Raw genomic sequence first — 15,690 nt, forward strand, 5'->3', positions numbered from 1 at the left:
GTTCAAATATATAAAAGGATGTCACATAGAGGAGGGAGAAAGGTTGTTTTCTGCTGCTCCAGAGAAGTGGACACGGAGCAATGGATCCAAACTACAAGAAAGAAGATTCCACCTAAACATTAGGAAGAACTTCCTGACAGTAAGAGCTGTTTGACAGTGGAATTTGCTGCCAAGGAGTGTGGTGGAGTCTCCTACTTTGGAGGTCTTTAAGCAGAGGCTTGACAACCATATGTCAGGAGTGCTCTGATGGTGTTTCCTGCTTGGCAGGGGGTTGGACTCAATGGCCCTTGTGGTCTATTGCAACTCTATGATTCTATGATTCTATGATCAAGAAACATGCAGGTGATTTTTCAGTGCTGTTTGAAAACAGGACCTGATTATAACCTACAACTTTGACTACCAGAGAGCAAATTAAATTGAAAGGTCTCCTAATGATTCTCACAGTAAGGTTTGTTTATTTATTTGAAGATCTTGGCAGGAAGAATGATTTCCTTTCAGAGGCAGAATGTTTAAATAAAATTTGGAAAACCAACAGCGAAATATCTTGTTAGTTTTTCAAAAAGTAGGCAAAAAAATCCTACAACCGTGACCAAAGACGCACCATAGTTTATCACATTTTGGAATAATGGAAATAATTTTTATTATTATAATACAGTAGGTTTATTCATTCATTCAGCCATTTAATGAATTGCCTTTCTCACCCTGCAACCAAAAATACAGAAAACAACAAAAGATACATTTTGAAAACAATATGGATAAATGCAGATACCTTAAAGAAAAAGAATCTCATTCAGCTGAAAAAAACGTAAACAAAAGTGTGTGTGTGTGTGTGTGTGTGTGTGTACACACCTGTGGCAGGTACCTGGCAGAAAGATATCAAAGGCTGTTACTCTGCTATTTTTTGTTCTGCAACTATTTAGGATCCTCACTTGACTGAGGTGAAGAGGGTATATATTTTTGCTTTCTGCTAATGGAAAAATAGATAGGTGATTTGCAGTCTTGCTTCTCTGTGCTTTATTAAGATTAGACATGCATGATAATGGGATTTGTGGGAATATTTTCATCAGAAAAGAGAAGCTACTTCATTCTTTCCAGGTTTTGCAAAGCCAGTTTATGATGTCGGTGTGACTGCTGTGCTTTTTTGGAAATCCATAAGCTTCTGCGTCTTTTTTTTTTTATAAACCCACTGGAAATGAGTTCTTGAATATGTGAGATTATTTGCTCCTGTGATGCAAAAGTCTGCCTCCTCTGAGGTTTCAGTGTGCTATGGCTGAGGAAGAAAAAAACAACTAGTGCCAGGGGATGTTATGTGTTTGGGGTGACAGGCAGTATTTTTATCTGTTCAGAAAGGGAGGTGTGGTGGGTGTCCGATCCTGGTATCCAGTAAAATGTGGTCATATTTAATGGTGTGTGTAGGAGACACCAAGGCAGTGGAAAATAAGCAGCAAGAGAAAATAGCCTTATGCACTGAAGATTGATCTGTCATCTATCAAGAGATTGATATGAAATTAAAATAACAAGAAATATAATGCTTTTGGAGGGCTGTTTACTGAGACCTTTCACAGACAACAGAAGAGGTACCAGTGGGTAGCTTTCTCTTTGGTTTGAAGTGGATGACATGCTCTTTCTTATTCAGGCAAACCTGTTTATGACTTTTAGCTCTAAACACAATGGCAATAGGAACATAGGAAGCTGCTTTGTACTGAATCAAACTATTGGTCCATCTAGCTCAGTATTTTTCTAAACTGACTGGCAGCAGCCTTTCAGAATAGCAAACAAGGAATCTTTCCCTGCTCTATTTGGAGATGCCTGGGATTGAACCTGAAGCCTTCTACTACTGCTACTACTACTATATTCTTTATATCCCACCCATCCGCCTGGGTTTCCCCAGCCACTCTGGGCAGCTCCCAACAGAATATTATTGATAATAATAAAGCTATAAGGCATCAAACATTAAAAACTTCCCTAAACAGGTTTGCCTTCAGATGTCTTCTAAAAGTCAGATAGTAGTTTATTTCCTTGACATCTGGTGGGAGCGCATTCCACAGGGCGGGCGCCACTACCGAGAAGGCCCTCTGCCTGGTTTACTGTAACTTTGCTTCTTGCAGTGAGGGAACCGCCAGAAGGCCCTCGGTGCTGGACCTCAGTGTTCGGGAAGAACGATGGCGGTGGAGACAATACACCTGCTCTTCCACAAAGCTGCAGCCATGTTTCCGTATCACAGTGAACCATAGTTATGTGCTATGTGAATGACCAGGGATACACCACACCACAGGGAGCCTTCAGTGCTCACATTTTCCTTCCCTGTATTCCTCCCTCATGGCTGGGAGAAAGAGTTTAGGAGGAGTCATTTCCTCTTTTTGCTCAACTTCAATTTGTTATTTTCCAGATGTACAAACGGGTTAGTGTTAATTATGCTTTGTTTCAGACGAGCCAACTTGAAGACATTTTGCAGTTAATACTACCATGCTCTCACATGCGATTCATCAGTCCTGTTGATCAGGACTGACAGCACATACCGCTTTTGAGATGGTATTTAATATTTTAGTGAATTGTTTGATTGTGCCGTAACCATTCCAGTTCCTTATGAGGTCCACAACCACTTAGCTTCTGATATAGTATCTGGTGATCCCAGTCCATTCTCTGGACCCAGTTGCTACTTGTTGCTATGTTTACTTTTAGTTTAAGGATCATGGCATAGAAGGGAGTGAGCTTTCATGTCTATTTTCTTGTTGTTATCTCTTTCAACATCAAAAGAAAAGAAAAAAATTATGGAAAACTGTTTCGATGCAGCACCATCCTCTGTTTGTTCCATTCGAATGCAGCACCTGTGTGTGAAAGCAGAATTTGTCCTACACAAAAGAGTCTGTGTAGAGTTCTAGGTGCATTTTCTCCTTCTCCTCCCAGCAACTGCACTAAGGCCAGAAGATACACAGGGAAGTGTGTTCCAGCCTAGTTATCCTTTGTTGTCATTCTTTGTGTTTGGGATTGGCACTCCCACAGGGTCCAGCCTATTCCAGTGCTGCCCAAAAACTAACAGAATTTGGATAATGAACCATCTGTTGGTTTGCTAAGTGCTTTGTGCCTGAAATTGGCAAAGGTAAGGGGGAGGAAACTGCTGGTTAGTCAACACTGTCTACCCCCGTTGCATCAGAAAAGTGGCATTGTGCAGCATAGTCAGTGAGTATAGAGTACAGTATATTTATTTCTGCTTGGTTTTAAGGAGAAAGTATACATGCTTTCTCTCTTCCTTCACTATGTAGAAGGCTTCTCTATAGACTCTGAATTGAATTGGCTGAATTGAGACAATTGGAAATGAGTCACAGGCTTCATCTCTCTTTGCTCTCCTTCTTCTCTCCCCATGCATGGTTACTTCTTGGTTTGAAACCCTGGTTTGGAGGACTTGCTCAAACCATGGTTCAGAAGTAATGGCAAACTGTGGTTTGATTAAAAGAGGAAATCAAGACAGGAGGAGGAAGTAGTGTTTGGGCTGCGGTTGAGTGGTTCTGGAGTCAATGAATTGGGCAGTCAACCTGTCCTGGATGGGATGACACTCCTCCTTTACTTTTGCCAGTTTCAGACATAAAGCAAACTTGATTGGCAGCCACAGCTTGATTCTTGTTTCCAGCCCTGGTCTGAAGGGCAAACACAAAACATTCAGTTTACTTTAGATCCAGGAAAAGAAGGGGAGCTCTGTGTATATTGGGAAGACTGAGTGTGTTGACCCAAGACTCGTTGATGGCTGGTTTATGTTGTGCTAAACTATGATTTGACACTGTCTCTGTGTTCATTAATAGTGGAGATTTGCTCAGTGAAAGTTCTGTTGTATTCTTGAAGCAAAGTGAATGTGAAAGCAAAGTCAATGTGAACTTGATCAGAACCCGGATGAGAGACCCACTAGGAGCTGCTCTGAGTTATCTGAAAAATAAAGAGTGGGATAGAAGTGAAATAAAAATAGAAATGAAACTGAGAAATATTTGAATTACTAGCAGTGCAATTATGTTTTACTCTTCCTATATCTGTGAATGATCATAGATAAGAGGAATAGTTCTACTGTGTTAGAATGCATCATCTGAGATCATCCTGATTATAGAAAATTGGACTGGAAGATATTTGGTCCTTCCTGCTCTATAAGTTTCACATTCTTACTAATATCCTAAAGTGAAATTTCCACATACTGCAGGAATGTTGAGTTTAAATACAAATGATTTTTTTGTTATCTAGGAAACAATAAAAGGACACCATAAAAACTCCTTCTGTTATAGTTTCCCTTTATAGCCTCAAGAGAATGAATTCTAAGCCACAGTTTTAGAAAAACGAACTGCAATCTGTTTGCTATATAGTGAATTAGCTGATGAGCATGTTGCGAAAATAAACGTCACGTTCTTGCATCAACATAAGCACATATTTATGTAAATGCAACATTTTAACTTTTGAAAACTGATGGCGTGGCAAAGTCAAGATTAAGAAAGCTGTAGATATAATCATGCTTGTGTCATCTCCTTGGCTTGTGAATTAAAGGTGCTTTAAGAGATCCAATCTCCCCCTGTTATTAATAAGAGAAAGTATACAGCTTGAAGCATTCCTGGTAATTTTGTAATAATAGTGGCTGAAATCCAAAGGGCCATGTGTATCTATTGGAATTTTTGCAGTTCAACACTGGAGCTGAAATGGAAATCAGGGGAACTCTGATGGCCTGAAGGAGTTTATGGGAACTTGCATCCCAGCAAACAGATCTGCCATAAGACATTCTGCCACAGAGACAGAGCCATGTCACTACCTGCACGCTGACCTCCATCCTTTTCTTTCTTTTGACAGCTGCTTGGATATGTGAAGGCTCTCCAGGGCCTCCCATCCGAAGCATTGTTCTTATAAATGCCCCTACGGAATGTCCTTCTAGAGTGAGGCATTGTGGATGAGGCAGCCCTGAAGAATGCCTGGGCTGCTGTGGTTTCGCCACAGTGGGAGCAAATACTGTTTGCTATGGCAATGTAGCAGTGGGCCATATGACCTCTGAGGCTTTGTCCAGGACACTTTGTTCTTCTTCTTTTTAAAAAATATTTTATTTATACTTATGCATCATACAAACAAATGCCAAATAAAACAAACAAACATTACCGAAACTGAAAAAATACAAAAATACCAACATAGTAACGTAAATTCAATCAAAAATATAAACATTATATTCTCCTAAAAAAATAATAATAGAAAAAATAGAAAGAAAGAAAGAAAAAGTTGACTTCCAACTAACTCCATGTGGATCTTTATTTCTCATATAAATAAAGAAGAAGAAGTGTGCATGCACACAAAAGCTCATACCCAGAACAAACTTAGTTGGTCTCTAAGGTGCTACTGGACATTTTTAAAATTTATTTTGACTGCGTCTGACCAACATGGCTACCTACCTGAATCTTTATTTCTCATATAACTGGACACTTTGTTCTAACGAAGAACTTCCACAAAGCAGGGCATGGGCAATCTGGTGCCACCATAGACTGCATGGCAATGTGCCATTGATGCTCCTGGAGTAGTGGGGTACATGGTTAGGGAAAGGCTTGCAAATCCACGACACTTCCTGTTGCGCCACCCAAGGCAAAGCTGTTAGTGTAGGTGAGCCAAACCCTGCTAGCAAAATTGTTCTTTAGTCGCATCTGCTGGTCCTAACTGGCGAAATGAGAAGGATACTTTCAGTACTTCCATAGTCTAGATATTTGAGACACTTTAACCCGCACTATTCCCTGCCACCCCTAATGTCTCATTGATTCTCATACTAGAGCAGTGCAGGGTGTCCAATCTGCATAAATGAATTTCTTGTTTGAATGTAGGAATGTTCCAAGGGGGGAAAAATTACCTAGCCATTTGCAGGCCAGTACCAAGGGACATTCCCTTGGGACATGGGTGGCGCTGTGGGTTAAACCTCAGCGCCTAGGACTTGTCGATCGCATGGTCGGCGGTTTGAATCCCCGCGGCGGGGTGTGCTCCCACTGCTTGGTCCCAGCGCCTGCCAACCTAGCAGTTCGAAAGCACCCCCGGGTGCAAGTAGATAAATAGGGACCGCTTACTAGCGGGAAGGTAAACGGCGTTTCCGTGTGCGGCTCTGCCTCGCCAGAGTAGCTTCGTCACACTGGCCACGTGACCCGGAAGTGTCTGCGGACAGTGCTGGCTCCCGGCCTATAGAGTGAGATGAGCGCACAACCCTAGAGTCTGGCAAGGCTGGCCCGTACGGGCAGGGGTACCTTTACCTTTACCTTTTACCAAGTGACAACTGCAAACCAGATGGCTGCTTTTTTATTGTGCCATATTTTTGAAATATTAAATAAATTACTATACTATGGCACATCATTACATCATGCAAGCTATTCAAGTGAAGAAGAGGAGTTTCCACAGAAGACTTGAAATCTGAAAAACATGGCTGTTACTCTATATGTGTGAATTTTCTAAAGATGCCCTGCGGTTGTGATGAAATTATGTTCTGTGTGTATCTGGTCTTGAAAACATTTCTTTTGTAACTTGGTCGTGCTTTCAGATTCCTGAATGCCTTGGTTTTTGTTTTCTTATAGGAATTTCTAATTCCTTTTAAAGACGGGAGAAAACTCCCTTTAAAATCTTCACATATGGCCTCTGGTTGATGTCAGCATCTTTACATACATATGGTCCATACGGAACATTTCTCCCAAACTCTCATTTTTAAAATATTTTGAAAAACAACCCAACCCAAATGTTGCATTGGGTGTAACAAAAAAAACAACAACAAAAAAACCAAACAAACCCCTAACTAAATAATATAGAAATGTGTTTGATTTATGTTATATATTATAGCAAACATGGGTTGCAGAATTTGATATTTATTAGCATGGAATCCGTGTCAATAAAAGTTCCCTGTATTTTATGCTAGTGAAGTATAGAGTTTTTTCTTTTGCTGCTTTCTGGCTCCTGTTTTGCATGTCGTTAGCTGTGTGCTGTCTAAAAGTGATATCGGTTCCCAAATAAGTTATTTTCAATTGGTTGTCTGTAAAGTGCCTTTTGTCTCTCTCATTTTAGTTTCATACTCTTTGTCTCTCATTTGGACTTTGGCAGACGGGAAGACAGCTTATGCTTCCAGGTGATTAGGATTCAATTGACGTAGAGCTCATTACTATGCTGTCAAGCCTGCCAATTGGTTTCACAATTATTTCATAAGCGTGGACTTGTACATTTTCAGCACGCTTTAAAAAGCAGCTTGTCAGACTTGCGCAATCATCTGTTGGTGAGGGTTGGCCGTGGACATGAGCAGAAAGAAAATTGTGCAGAAAGAGGGGGGGAAACAAGAGTTTCATGCATCCCGCTAGTTCTGGTAAATGAGACTTGTATTGTATATTTGGACCTTTGCACTGATAGCGGTTTATGTAAATTTACTTTGAAATAAGGGATATTGAGAATATGATGATGATAAAATTGGTATTCCCACCCCCCCTTATTAGCTCTTAATTAACAGCTGCATTGAGGTTTTCTTATCTAACCATCAAACTCCACTTCCATGTTTTATTTATGATCTTTGGTTATTGGTTTTCTGTTTTGGTTATCTGTCTTGGGAGACAATGGAGGAGTGTGCCTTTGGGGGTGGATAATAAAAATATTATAATAATTGATTATTTATACCCCGCCCATTAAACTGTTGGATGTTTGTAGCGCCTGCTGTGGCTGTAGAGACCCATGCGGGAGAGACATATTTTGTTGTAGCTGGGGCAGACGAAGGCATCCAGTTGTGTTGCTGCATTTGTTCTCTCTGTGCTCCTCCCAGGGGTCAATGGCATTGTTGGCACAAAACTCTGACCAGTTGCACTATCCGAATGTGGAGGTATTTACTTAAAGGTCGGATCACATTTGACTGCTCAATCGCCCCCCTTTGGCAGTACATTGCTTCTTTCTGACTTCAGAGGAAGAACTTACTGCTATAGCTTCCTTCCAGTGTTAAGCTGAGCTCTTCACATAAAGATTTCAGTTCTGCAGGACAAAACTGGCTTATGGAATGTGCTCAGAAAACCACAGGAGACTAGAAACCTGGAACCACCAGATTTGTGGCCTGTAGAGGGCAAACATATCTTCTATGAACGCATCCACACTGTATGTTTAAAATGCCATAGTACCACTTTAACAGTACTTTGAACATCCTTCAAAGAATCCTGGGAGATGTAGCTTGTTAAGGGTACAAGGAGTTGTTAGGAGACCCCCGTTACCCTCACAGAGCAAAACTTCCAGAGTGGTTTGACAAGCTCTGTGAGGGGAATAAGGGGTCTGTTAAAGTTTTATCACAGTGCTTCAAATGTCCAGTGCAGATGTTTGTCAGCCTCTGTGTCTTCTCTTAACTGCTGCTATCAACAGTATTGAACGTTTCTGAAAGGTTAATGGGGATCAGTTAAGCCTTTCACTCACCAAACACATATGGTCAACTGAGGTCAAGAATGAAGACTTGCCACTATGCCTATTTATCTGTGACCAGTCTATCATCCTTTAAGAATCTGTGAAGTAACCAACTACTCCAACCCTCTTCCTAAACAGAAAGATGGAGGTCCTGGGCAGATATTACTGTTCATCAGAATCAATAGATGTCTCTGCTTTGGGCAGCAATAGTGAATTTTGAAAGTTGTGTACAAGAGCTTGGTAAATTTGGGAGGCTGCCATATTATCTTCATGCAGTATGTGTGAGGTAACTTCGACTTGCTATTACAAGTATTGCTGCCACTAGAGGGAAACCTTGCATTAATATTTTAGGGACCTACTTAATTCTGGGTCTGATGCTTGGTGGTGTCAAACAACACTCTCAGTTGCACTGGAGACAACAGGGAAACCTCCCTAACTCAAAGCTTTATTTTCCCTCCTCCTGCCGCCCCATTTCCTAGTACTCTGACATAAATCAGAGTTGGCTTTGATTTGCACCATAACAATTTCTTTTAAGTTCTCTGGAACTGGGTGGTGAGAAAACTTATCAGATGTAGAAATCAACTGAGCATCTTAAATTAATCTGTACTTTCACTCCACTCTGTACAAGTAAGAGTCTTCGCTTGATTATGTGAACTTGCATGAAACTACAGGACCATGATAGGAACAGAATCCCCCTCCCCTTTGTGAATTCAGACAAGATAATTTGTAGCATGTGGCAGGCAGAAGCTCAGCTGGTCCAGTTTTCTGTGCTGTAGCAATTCAGTAGGCCAGATATCTGCCCTTCTCTGTTTGCTGCGGTGCTGAGTCATAGTAGTCTTTTTGAAAATGAAGAGAAATATATGATGTGGTAAAATTGTTGCCTCAATTCTTACTGTATTTTAGTGAGTCTCTTGGGCATGAGGGATTGCATGGTAAATGGGTGTACAAAGACTGGTTTATAATTATGGAACACCCATATACATATTAGCAGAAAAATAAGATAATATAAACGTTAAAGATACAGTAGTAATATAAATATATTGCACGTAAAACATAGATATTTCAATTATGCTTATCTTTCCCCCAAAGCTATTTCTTTTTAATATAGTTTATTATAATGCAAGAATGAACTTTAAATTCTTAAAGTACTTATATACTTCATTTACAACATCATGAATACCCTCCCATAACTATTTTTACGTGGTATATTGCTAAACGTTATTTATCACCATTTGGTGATTATGTCATAATCAGTATTTGTCAGCATGACAGCTATGTCGGCAATAGTCTGAAAATCTACGGAATATCAAAAATTGTTCTGTAGCTAGATGGTTATACAACTTTTCATAATAAATATTAGCTAGGATAGAATGTGGTAGCAGGGATGCTTCGGTTTGAGGTCCTACACAATCATAGCTTGGCCCTTCAACCACAATATTTTCACAATATCATTTTTGCCTGAGGTATCAAAGGGTGAAGAGCAAAGGGGCTGTGGAAGACAGCACTGATAAATAAAAGAATGGGGCTCTTCTTGAAGAGAACATGGGCCAGTCAAGTGGGGTGGGGGGATTAATTGGTGGCATGGAGGAAGACATGGAAGATCTTGTGAGCTATCCACTTACTCAGAGTAGACCCATTAAAATAAATGTGCATGGCTAACTTTCAAGTGGTTGGCTCTGAGTGGAACTAAGTTGGATACAGCCCATTGGGTAGTATAGTGGTATCTTGGTTCTCAAATGGCTTGGCTCCAGAACAAATCGGCTCCTGAACGCCGAAAACCTCGAAGTGAGTGTCCCAGTTTGCGTACGTTTTTCAGAAGCCAAACGTCTGACGCAGCTTCCACAGCTTCTGATTGAGTGCAGGAAGCTCCTGCAGCCAATTGGAAGCCGCGCCTTGGTTTTCGAACGGTTCCAGGAGTCGAACGGACTCCCGGAGCAGATTAAGTTCAGCAACTAAGGTAACACCGTATCTAATGTTGCCCTGTTCAGAGTAGACCCCCTTGAAGTTAATCACCACGTATTTGGGTGCAGTCATTTCAGTGGGTCTTACGTAAGTTGGACTTACGGTGGTACCTCTGGATACGAATTTAATTCATTCCAGGGGTCCGTTCTTACCCTGAAACATTTGCATCCAGAGGCGCCACTTCTGCGCATGTGTGCGGGGCGGAAACCTTTCTGTTACTTCCGGGTTTGCCGCATGCGTAACCCGAAGGATATGTATCCAGAGGTGTTCGCAACTAGAGGTACCACTGTAGTTGAATACAGCCTGATGGGAGGGATTCAACATAGTGCTAAGGAGATTGCCTCAGGAGTGCAAGCATTTTGTGTGCCTGTTGGAATGATTTTCCCTCCTCTTTCACATGGTGGGTTTTTTTTGTGTGGGGGTGTGTGTTTCTCCTGACCTTCCACCAACCAATTTAGAGGAGCGAGGGCAAGGAGATGGGTAAATGCCTGTTGTACTAGCAAAAGTCATTGAGCAGACATCTGCTAGCAGGACCAGTTAGTTGAGTCTGACCCGCCATGTTTGTTTCTATGGAGAGACACTCAAGTTCTAGTTGGACTCCCCAGTACAGCCAAGGCTTGGGGGATCATGGGAGTTGTAGCCCATCAACTTTTCTGTTCTGCCAAATGGAAATATAAGAAGGGAAGACTTGTTCTGCTGGATCGGGTCCAACTAGTTCAGTACTTTGTCTTCAGTGGGACCAGCCATATGGACTTGGGATATTCACAAATGTAGCATGAAGGATGAATTTTGTGTTGCTTATCCCCCAGTATCTGATAATTAGAGCAGTAGTTCCTCCGAACATAAGTTTCCAATCTTCCTGATGGTAACTAATAGCCATTGGCACACCTGTCTAATCTGTTTTTAAAAATCCATCTGTGCCAGTGTCCACTGCAACATCTTGGGGTGATGGGTTTCATAAGCTAATTATTGCGTTCTGAGAAGTATTGTTTCGTTTTGTTTGTCCTGTACCTACTGCCAATCAGTTCCACTGGATAACCGAATCAAAACTTGATAGGGTAGCAAGTTGAAACGACTCTTTCCAAGTCATTTTTCTCAAGCAGCCTTTAGCGTGCTGGGGGAGGATCCGCATGTGGACAAATAAAACAAATATTCAAGTATACTGCATGTAGCTGGAGCGCTCTATGCAGAGGTCAACTCAGGTCTCATCCAGAAAGTACCATAAAGTGGCCATAACCACATCCAGCGTAGAATAAAAAATAAAATACAAAAATGCATCAAGTTCAGCAAGACTGCTTTCACTCATAAAATTTATGCATGGCTTGATTGTAAAACAACAACAACCTCAAAGTACCAGTGTGGTGTAGTGGTTAAGAGCGGTAGTCTCGTAATCTGGTGAACTGGGTTCGCTTCCCCGCTCCACCACATGCAGCTGCTGGGTGACTTTGGGCTAGTCACACTTCCCTGAGGTCTCTCAGCCCCACTCACCTCAGAGAGTGTTTGTTGTGGGGGAGGAAGGGAAAGGAGATTGTTAGCCACCTTGAGACTCCTTCTGGTAGTGCTAAAGCGGGATATCAAATCCAAACTCTTCTTCTTTTCTACTTTTGTGAGTTTCAGCTCTGCTATTGGGGGCTCTCTCTTGCTAGGGAGTGTGCAAAGCCATGCATTGTGAATCCAGGCACCAAGCCAGTTATTTTGTTCTTTACCTCACACATGTGAGTCACAGGAATTCATACATCTCTCTCCCCCCCCCCCGATGAATGCTGAAAAGAAGGAAAAAAGTAATAAAAAAGAGACACAGGCAGCTTCTAATCCACATTAAACTCTAGTGTGGATGAGCTTCTAGATGGGAGAAGTAGAAAGTAGCAACAGAATGGCTTCATGGTAGTTAATATGGTCAAATTCCAATGACCTTAAACAAGTTGTATTCCATTAGTTTACCAAAGACCATTAGCCAAATTGTTCCAGAAGTTCTGCTGTTCCAAAAATTCTGCTGTTACAGAAATGTGACATGGTCTCTCCCAGCCTTCACCAAGCTGGTACACTCTACACCCCCCTCCCCCAACCATTGACTGCTTGAGAATTGTGGGTGGTCTTGGTGGGCCCCGTAATGATTTTTCTGCCTATTGTAGCAATTGTATTGCATTATGCTGGAGGCTGTATTAATTTTTAATAGTATTTTGTTATGTTTAGGTTTGCTTTCCATAGAATTCAGTTCTCAATACAATAAAATAAAATAAAATACAATATAAGAAAGAAAAGAAGCAATAAAAATACAATTAAAACCAATGAGAATATTTAATGTGGACATGCCTTAGACTACCTGAATGAAGCTTGTGGACCACAGTTTGGGAACCTCTGCTATAGATGCTCCTGACTACAACTCCTGTAGTGTCTGAGCTGGATCATGGTTGCAGGCCAAAGTATCTTAGGGCACTTTTTACTATTAACAATTAACTATTAAGTAGTTAATAGACAACATCAGGAAAGAATTCAGGTGGCTGGTTGAATGAATAAATAATGGCAGTAAATTTATGTAAAAAGAATTAAGGAATAAATGGGAAGTCGGGTGTAAAAGATAATGAGATTTTTTACTTTTATTGTAACATGATATTGTAATCACAAATTTTTGTCATAATTTTTATCTTAATAACAGCTTGTGTAAATTTCATTTTCTTTCCTTTTCCCTCCTCTCTTAAGTTGTACCCTCTTTTCAGTACTGTTCCCTTTTTTTGTATGTAATAAGCGTGGAAATAATAAAAAAGAATAAATAAGCAACTCAAAATCTCTGCTATTTATATTGGGCTTCCCCTTCCCCCATTTTATTAATTCCTTAATTTAAGTACTGTATATCTCTGGGTGTCATGGGTTATATAACATGCATAGGAGACATTGTCCCTTTTAACTTTTATCATTTAAATGACTAGAACAACTAATTGTGGGAGACGAGTGCCCTTATTAAAAAAACCCATTTGTGTCACCTTCCTTTACTTCTAGTGCAATGTTTTGGCACATTGCGTTCCAAGTATGTTATTTAAAAGCATGCTGTCATGTCCAAATATAGTTACTCCTGACATTATTTACATGTACATCTACTATCTGGGTCACTTTGCCTTTTCTTATGGTTCCATAGCAGCCATATTTCAAGCAGGAGGACAGTCAATGTGTTAGTTCCCGGCCTATGCAGTGTGAACCTGAGGCTAAATTTGGTTTTCTGTTAATCCAAACCCTGGTTTTCAAATAAACATCTAAAAGTAAATCAAGGTTCTGCTCTCGTGTTTGTAGAGACTTGTAGAAATGGAGTAGGAGCTTTTGTGCCTTAGCCCTGTTGTTTCTCCCTTGGCATAGAAACACAGGAAATTGCTTTATGCCACAACGAATGTCAGCCCAGTGGTCCATCTTATTATCTGGGGAGCCTCCTGCCCATGAGCCAATCCATGGGAGGGCATGGGACACGCACAGAGAGAGAGGAGAGCGGGGGAACTTCTGTTGTGCAAGTGAAAATCCTTCCACTGATGGAATGAGTTAGCTGCATACAACTCAGTCTTTTAATTCAGAGTAGTGCTTTCCAAACTTGGGTCTCCAGCTGTTTTTGGACTACAACTCCCATCATACCTAGCTATCAAGACCAGTGGTCAGGGATGATGGAAATTGTAGTCCAAAAACAGCTGGAGACCCAAGTTTGGGAAACACTGATTTAGAGTATTCAATAGGGATCTAATCTTGGCAGGGCTGGCCACGCCATTAGGCAGAGTGTGGGGGCTTCTTCAGATGGGGCATGCTGGGTTGGGAGTAGAAAGTGGCAGAGAAACAGTGGAGGGGGAGACAGTGTTGTGAGTTCCATGGCCTTGGTCCAGTATATCTGAAGGAGCGTCTCCACCCCCATCGTTCTACCCGGACACTGAGGTCCAGTGCTGAGGGCCTTCTGGCGGTTCCCTCACTGCGAGAAGCCAAGCTACAGGGAACCAGGCAGAGGGCCTTCTCGGTAGTGGTGCCTTCCCTGTGGAACACCCTCCCACCAGATGTCAAAGAGAACAACAACTACCAGGCTTTTAGAAGACATCTGAAGGCAGCCCTGTTTAGGGAAGCTTTTAATGTTTGATGTATTATAGTATTTTAATATTCTTTTGGAAGCCGCCCAGAGTGGCCGGGGAAGCCCAGCCAGATGGGCGGGGTATAAATAATAAATTATTATTATTATTATTATTATTATTATTATTATTAGCCTGTCCTGCACCCCCTAAACTAGCCTGCTACCCTCTGATATAGTGGACAACAGTATCTCAGTGTTGGAAGAAAGATTCTCTGTCACGGTCCGGTCTACGGGTGATCGAAGCCCCGGCTGAGGACGTCGAGACCAGGGGCAAGATGGCGGGGTGGGAGCAGGAACGAGAGTCCAGAAGCCGGGGGTCCGAAGGTCAGGAAGCAAGGAGTCACGAAGCCAAGGGTCCGAGGGTTGAGAAGCAAGGAGTCAAGAAGCCAAACACAGCAAGGCAGGAGGCATGTTGCTGTGGCCAAGAACCAAAGGGAAATGCTGACCTTATATCCCTTCTCGGCTCTTGCCACCAGGTACAGTGAGTTACCCATCAGCCTCACCTGTGCGGCTGCGCCTTGCCTCTCCAGAACAAACTCGGGAAGGCCCCAGTCCTGCGAAGCCCTACTGGTCACAGGGCCTGGCTCCTGCAAACACTCCTGACATTCTCAGTCTGATGGGCAGTTGTATTTGAGAGGGCAGCAAATGGATGTAGGAGTATCTAAAGCAGATACCAAGCAAGTCTGGATCTGATCAAATATTATTGATCCCTTAGACGAGAAGCTACCATGAATTGATTTAATATGAAAAGCACTCTGTTGTGAATTAATGCAGGAATATCCTGATAGTTTTCATTCTGCAGCTTCTAAGATAATCCCCTTAAGGGAATGCAACATGGACTTTTTTCCATTCCTTAGTTCTACTCTAAATACATGCACTTTTAAAGCCCATACTGTTCAGAGAACTCTGATATTTTGGGTTGTACTCCCATCCCACATTTATGAAGATCAGTCAGGCAAGTCTTAAGAGTTTTCATAGGAATTATTAACTTGTTCCAGTCCCTCCTGGATATATGAAAAAGTTAGCATGATGCCTTCATGTACAAATAAACATGTACAGTGGTACCTCGGGTTAAGAACTTAATTCGTTCTGGAGGTCTGTTCTTAACCTGAAAATGTTCTTAACCTGAAGCACAACTTTAGCTAATGGGGCCTCCTGCTGCTGCCGCGCCGCTGCTGCGCAATTTCTGTTCTCATCAAAGTTCTTAACCCGAGGTACTATTTCTGGGTTAGTGG

The 15,690-nt window shown here is 41.7% G+C and overlaps 1 protein-coding gene and 1 long non-coding RNA gene across 7 annotated transcripts in view; one reads left to right on the forward strand and one right to left on the reverse strand.

Moving 5' to 3' along the window:
• The window catches only part of LOC309529766, a 589,156-nt gene that overhangs the window by 166,053 nt on the left and 407,413 nt on the right, over window positions 1-15,690 (reverse strand). The window lies entirely within an intron of this gene.
• The window catches only part of HHAT (hedgehog acyltransferase), a 195,262-nt gene that overhangs the window by 64,947 nt on the left and 114,625 nt on the right, over window positions 1-15,690 (forward strand). The gene's annotated exons all lie outside the window — the stretch shown is intronic.

This window comes from Podarcis vaucheri (assembly GCF_965113315.1).
Source record: "Podarcis vaucheri genome assembly, chromosome: 3".
Taxonomy (NCBI): domain Eukaryota; kingdom Metazoa; phylum Chordata; class Lepidosauria; order Squamata; family Lacertidae; genus Podarcis; species Podarcis vaucheri.